We start from the raw sequence: 7401 nt of genomic DNA on the forward strand, positions 1-7401 counted from the left end.
AATCTGAAGCATGGATTGCCACCAATCCTCCTTAGGCATTTGATGCCTGCGCATCTTTATCAACGTTTCCTCAGCCTCTGTATGCTTATAAAGATTGGGAGGAGTCTCAAACAGGTGATTTACTTCATTCTCAATGAAGAACAAGCCTTCAAGTTTTTCATATATGCTTTGTCCTGTAGGAGGCCCTGCTGGTTCAGATGTACTGCCAGATGAAATAATCTGATTTTCAATAGTGGTTGCCATTTTGTTGGCCATCTGCTCTGGAGAGATCAGTTTTCCTGCACCACTTAGTAGGCTGGGCAGGCCTTTTCCTTGCAGCACTCCCATTTTGGCTTTGTACTCCTCCACATCTGCTTGCATCTCATAGAATTTCCTCTCTACTGTTTGTATATAATTTCTGAGGGTAAGCACTTTCTTAGCAGAGAGGACAGCCTCTGTTCTGTTGGGAATGCCTATGGCTGCCAATTCCTCCCTTTCTTGCCTGTTCAAGAAGTCTATCATCCTGTTTGCTTGCTCTGCTCTGTTTCCCAGCACTGTCTTGGCCCTCTGAATGTCTGCTTGAGCTTGGGCCATCAAATCCATGTGCTCATGCATTATTTTTATTGACCTCCACTGTTGTTTGATGGATTGGCCAATTTTAGCCCATAGGATTCTCTTTATATCAGCCATAGCTGTCTCTAGGTTCAGCTCCTTTTCTAAGGCCTTTATCTTGTCTCTTTGGGCCTTTATTTCTCTGCCCTGTTCTGCTACAGGCACTTTAGACTTGTCATATTTGGCATCCAGTTCTGTCAATTTCTCCTTGGCCTTCTTTATTTCGTCTGCTTGGAGCTCCATTGCTTTGACGGCCTTGGTCAATTCTTCTACACTTGGACTGGTGTCCGGGGCTGCTGTTGTTCCTGCCGCTTCTGCTGTAGGGGGCACTGCTGCCCCTGAAGTTGCTGTTGTTGTTGATGTAGTTGGAGGAGCTTGGGAAGTGGAATCTGCTTGTTTTTCCTGTAATATTCCTTCCAGCTCTTTCTCCAGTTCCCTAATCCTTTGGTCTTGCTGCATTAGGAGGTCTAGCTGGTCCTCAACCCGTTTTGGCTTTTGGAGTTCTGTTGTTTGAGGGTGCTCTGTGGGCTGCAGCTTCAACCTCTTCTTCATTGCGTTCAAGTCATCATCTTTTTTCTTCAGGAGGGCCTTTACACCCGTTGGATCACTAGGATCATGTCCTAGATCGATGATGATCTCCTCCAGGGACTTTATCCTATTGTCCTTGGCTTGGGATGATAATCTCTCAAAATCCAACTGGGTGTTGGTGTTTTTGAGGGACTCCTTCAGCTCATGGGCCATGGTGGCCTTCTCTATTAGGGTCGTATAGACCATCTCTCCAGTTTTCCTGTGGAGTTCAATCTGGTCCATGGGATGTATATCCCTGGCTAGGACCTCCACCCTTGTTTTTATGAAATCTGCCGGTGTTTTAGGCTCCGGCCCCATTGACTTGAAGTGGCTCAGGAGCAGTCTCTCCTCCTGAATGTCATATACTGATAATAGTCTCTCTTGCTGGGCTGGTGTTGCATCAACGAATTGCTTGTAGACCTCAGCCCTTAGCAGCTCATTCTGAGCTTTTATCTGTTTGAAAGAAGCCTTGGTGCTTTTGGGCTTCTTGGTCAGCTGGGAAGAGGAGGACACCTCTAAGCCATGCTGTAAAGTTTGCTCATGCTGAAAGGAGCTTGTACCTGTATGTTGGCTGCCCTCCTTGTCTTTTCTTTCACTTTCCAAGACATCATCAGTAATGTCTTCTACCTCTAGGGAGTCTGCTCTTTGCCTTTTGGCTTCTGGCTGATGGGAGGATCCACTGAGAGGAGTGGACTCTGCTCTTTGTCTTTTAGTTCCCCTTTCCTCATGTGCTGGGGTCTATAAGATTGGGGCAGTTACTGGCTCTTTTTGTGGAGGTGGAATTTGCAGTGTTGGAGCTGCTGGTAGCTGAGTCTGTGGAGGGACATTTTGCCCTTGCTGCTGTTCTTGTTGCTACCCTGTTTGCTGCTCTGCTTCAGGGACAGCCTTTTCTTTTGTTACCTCCTCTCCTGTGCCCATTATACCCTTACCTTTATCTAACACTGGTGCTAACCTAGCAGGTGCCTGTGGTGCAGTCTTTGTAACCGAGGTCCCTTCTCCTATTGAATAAGGCGGTCTGAAAGGTACCTGCTGCACATAGTCTAGGTCAATAGTCTTTTCAAGCTCCCTCCTATTCTTTAGCATTCTTTCTTCCTCAGTTAGATTTTCCACTAGAGTGTCCATCTGCCATTCTTGTAGGTTGGCATATTTTTCAATGTGAGGGTAATGGCAATGTTTAATGCCTATCAGCCTATACTTGTTTCTTCTGGAAGTGATGAAACCTTGAGGGTCATAATGGACCCACCGAAAGCTATAGGATAACTGGTATTTATCCTTGAGGATTAGGTCTGCCTCTTCCCACCCTTCTTTTTTGTTCATGATGAAGGGGCCTAACTCGTGTTTGAACTTGAGGTGGGCCTTCTTTTTGGCGCTGTGGAAATGGGTGAGGTCTGACTGAATCAACTGCCTGTAATATTCTAAGGCAAATAACCTCATTGGTACATATTTTGGGAGCCTATATGGACAGAGCTCATAGCCATAAATCCTAATGACGGTATGGTTGTCATATAGGTACCAGTCACCTATTTTATATTTTCTAGAAAGCTGCAGAGCTTTCTTTATCTCATTTGATACCCTGGGAGGAGGGGATTTCATTAACAGGCAAGAGACTGGGTATACAAATTGGTCAACAAATTCACAGTAAGTGTAGGGTGAGTTTGTGACCTTATGAAAGACAGAGGTCCAGAAGATAACAGATCTTCTTTCCCCTTTCTGATCTAGCCTTCTGATGTAGCATGGGAAGGCTTCAGAGTGGTAGTACATGAATAAGTGGTAAATATAGGCTGAGTACCTGAAGACCCCTTGCCTGTCCACCTTGCTCAGTTGATCATGAATCTTATTGGCAATGAATTTAGCAAAGTTATATTTCCTGGCAGGGGGTTGCCGTGGGCTATATGCAGACAGCAATACCAGCATCGTTCTGTCCACATGCTCACTGTTTTTGTATCCCAGCACATAGGCAATCATGTCCAGTAAAAGCCTGCCTATGTCATTGAAATGGGTACCCAGGTAGGGAGGTGGCTCTGTAGGCTGGCACTCAGGTCTCATGAAATCTCTGGTGACCTTTTGAATCTCATCACTGGTCATCTTTTCACCAGTCTCTATCAAATAGGTCAAGGAAAACGGGATTAGCAATTCTGTCTGATCAAAGTGTAACATTTTGTTGATAGACTCAGCATTGATGTAGAAAAGGATTCTTCCACATGGAGTGCTAACAGTTCTGTGCTGCCCATTATAGTTTTCAGCACATAGGTGAATGATCTCAGGGAAGACATTTACAGTTGGGAGACAATAATATGGTAGGTTTGACTCCCATATCCCATGTGTGCCATGACCATCCTTATAGTCTTCTCTCAACTGACTGAAAGTTTGTAAGAAATCCCTGTTGCCCTCAAAGTCTTCAATAAGACAGTCCTTGTCAACCAATGGCAAGGCCTCCAGCTCTCTATTTGTTGGATTCAGTGGAGCTACACTGAGGGATGAGGATGCAGAAGCAGCCATTGTAAAACTTGATTTGAAATGAGGTGATGGCAATTGTTAGACCAAGTCTTAAGCGGTTTTTCTCAGTGAAAATGCAAGCTGGTCTGTGCAGTTTGCTGCAACCTCTCAGGGATGTGAACTGCCAGGGGTAAGTTGCAGAGGTAATGAGGTTTCTTTTGGCAAGAATGCAGGTGGCCTGTACTCGGCAAAAGGGAACAACGCCGAGCAGCTCGAGGACAATTTTACGGTTTCAACTCGTGGGATGGCCGCTCTAGTGTTGAATTATAGTTCAGGGGTGGTGTAGGTTGCTTGAGCTTACTAAGCAGAGTTGAATTTTAGGATTTTTACCAGTTCTTAATGGTGAATTTACAGAGAATTAGAATGCATGGGCAAAGCGGGGAAAACTGGCGAAATACCTGGAAAAGCTAGCCTGGAAGCCTGCGAGCCGAGCTGTGGGGGTTAATGCTGTCGAATTCTGGACTTGTAGCGGTTGAAATGTCAAATTTGATGGCTGGGGACAAATTTCGCGGCAGCTGCTTGTCAACGGCTCCTTCTTTTGCGCGTGAAAATGACCGAAAACGGCTCATTTGGTCGTTTATAACGTTAAATTTGGAAAAAGTATGCATTTGGCGCTTTTCCGTCGATGACGTCAGCATGACATCATGGCGGGGCCCGGGTACGGAGGTGACGTGGCTGCTGAGGTGTGGGCCATGGTGGCAGGACACGGTGGCGGGTGAATGAGGTGGCAGGGGTACGTGGAGGATCACATGGCGCGGGGTGGGCGAACAGGTACTACGTCAGGATGACGCAACGATGACATAGGGGACGGCGGTTTGGAATAGTGGTAAGCGGGTTCCCCGCACCGCTTTTGCTGGCGTGTGGTATTGGGGAGGGGGGCTTCGAACAACCCCGGCGGTTGACACGCGTCCAGGGTACGGAGCGGGAAACCACTTTCCCCGGACGCTAAAGGTCGGCAGGTCGTGGGACGAAAGTGACCGCCCACCGTTAGATCTGGGCGGCGGAGATCGGACGGCTGGCGGGCCCTCCGACGGATCGTGCAAGTTGGGGGGGGTCCCGCCGGCCCAATATTATATTCAATTTAATATTTCGGGCGGAGAACTATAGGAAAGTGGGTTTTGCATGGTTTTGGGGATTTTTTCGGGTTTTCAAAGGTTTTTCAAGGGTTTTATGAAAAAGGGGTTTATAGGGGTGATTTTAGCAAGGGAAACAAGGGTTTTTTGTGTTTTTTGAGCAAAGGGACGATGAGGGTTGAGGGAACAGGTTACTGCTCATAACCAGAGGTTAGAGCAGCTCCAAGATAGGGTTGACCACAGTCCCAGATGGACTAAAGTCTCCCTTGACCATTTATTTGGCTATAGTGCCAAGAGGAAGATATGTACATAGTGCTGGGATTTATACACCTTAGTGTTATTTATAGTAGGGAAAGGGGGAGATAGGGGATTTAGATAGTAGAGTTAGTGTTTAATATGGGGGAAAAGATGTGAATGAAAGGGGGAAAATCACTAAGTTTATTTGAAACTTACTTAGTTTAGGGAGTAGATCAAAATGAAAAGAGTTTAGACAAGAAATGTGGCTTTTAAATGAACAAGAACCATCATAAACCTCAGAAATTTCTCATCAATCTCCATGGATGAAGGGATGTTAGTAATAAGAGTGGAAGGGGAAATTGGGGAATTAGACATGCTCCTTTGCCTTGCTTTTCTTATTTAACCAGCAAGATTCAATCTGCAATGAACACCACTTCTGCAACCCCATCTACTTACCCAGCTACTGTGCCTAGCATTTTTTATTTCTTCTTGGAGGGTGCACTTGGACTTGCAGACCCTTACTTGCCTTTTCTTTTATTTGGATTTTTCTTTTTTTTTTTCTATCTACTTCTACTCTTATTTCTTCCAAGGCCCCAGATTAAGCTGTTGGGAGCCTTTTCTTCTCTACCTGAACTACTTGTCTGCCAAGATTAAACAGTTTGGACAGACTTCCTTCTCTAATCTACAACTGCAAATTTAAACCATGGAATGATCCAGATTAGACTGTTGGACCATCCATCAAAATTTTAGGTCCATACCAAGCTATAAGCACAGATTGGATTCTCTTGGGAATATGTGATCTTTGAATCATCAAAGCAGAGCATATTTGGACCTCTCATAGCCAATCATGAAATATGAAACCTATTGGTATAGGTAGCTAACAAAGGCTATGGCATATTCAAAGAACAATTATTCTATTTTATCAAGCCCCTGTCGTAAAGAAAGAGAAGCCAAGGAAACCTAATAAATCTCTATTATCCTATTGAGGCGTCTATTCATATTATTGTGATAAGAATATGTGATGGATAGTGAATTCAATGTAAGTTTCCTTGGTATTAAATCCATAATTTGTACAAGTGATGTGGTCAGCACTCTCATTGACATCATGCAGTGAAAGCATAAATAATAAGAAAAAATTCCATTCCACTGTGAGGAGAAACATTCTTCTTATATTTAGTATCTTAACTTGAAGACCTATAGTAAAGCAGGGACACTGTCAACAATTCTTCAAAAATATCTCTGGATATCTTGAAGCAGGTCAATAGTTCTAATGAAGGTTGCAATATGAGAAACCTTGAAAGTTTCTTATTTTAAAAGAACCAGGACCAGACCTTTATATCAGCCTCCTCATTGAAGAAGGAAACTAAGAGTAGAATAATTATACTCAGATGCCTCAGACCTTTGCATTATGGATTAATAGTTGTCATGAAGTAGCTGGATGAAGGATAGGATTTCTTTAGGACCATGCAGATAATTTTCTCTCTAATATGAAGAAAATCATTTCTAAAATTATCTAACTCAATTACAAAATCTCATGAGGATCATATTGTTGAAGTCTGCATAACTAACTGAAGAAGCGCTTTAGAGGGAGCCATTGAATCTTTGGACATATGTATAGATGTCTATGGCACTCAGACCAAAAGAAAAATTACAGGAGAAGTATCTATGACTTGAGCAAGGTCACTTTCTCAATATTTGGAGGGAGAAATAATTGAAAATGTAGTTTTAATGATGTATGTTGATATCAATATAAGATTTTCAAAGCCAAGATGAAAATCTTTGATACACCATTTCTTGCACTTAAAAGTATGGTGAGATGGAGAATCTATTCATCCTTGGTTTTCTTGATAATCACCTATCACATGCCTCTAAGTCAAGTTGTGGATGTGCCTCATATATTAGATAATTTCTTGCCGCTATTTATCAGAACTTCTCGACCGGAATATAAGGCTCCATGGATATTCTGATATTATCTCGGATAGCAAGATGATGAGAAGTACCCCCAATGTTATATTCCTTGAAGTTGAATGCATGGAGCTAGTTGATTGTTGAAGTTCTTCAGTAAGCTATTTGAGCAAAAGCTAGAATCCATCATTGTGTATTGTAAAATGGGATTCTCTTTTCAAAGAATCATATTGACTCTCGCTATCACTTTATTTGGGATATGTTATAGCAAGGGTCATTCATGTTTATGGAAGAACACTACCAAGATTATGGCATGTTCAACTACAAAGTGGATGTATTTTATGATAATTAGGTTTCCAAATGGAAACTCTACACCCTGAAAAGATAAGTTCATCTTATGGTCTCCCTGAGTAAGAGGAAGTAAGATCAGTCAAATATTTCTTCATCAAGATATGCAAGAAGCAGAGGATTGTTAATTTCTTCCAAGATCTCTGTTGTAAATAAATGTATTTGCCATAAATACATCTATATA

Source organism: Pinus tabuliformis, chromosome 5_2 (genome assembly GCF_031772625.1).
Source record: "Pinus tabuliformis cultivar Carrire ecotype Pingquan chromosome 5_2, CPIR1, whole genome shotgun sequence".
NCBI classification, from domain to species: Eukaryota; Viridiplantae; Streptophyta; class Pinopsida; order Pinales; family Pinaceae; genus Pinus; species Pinus tabuliformis.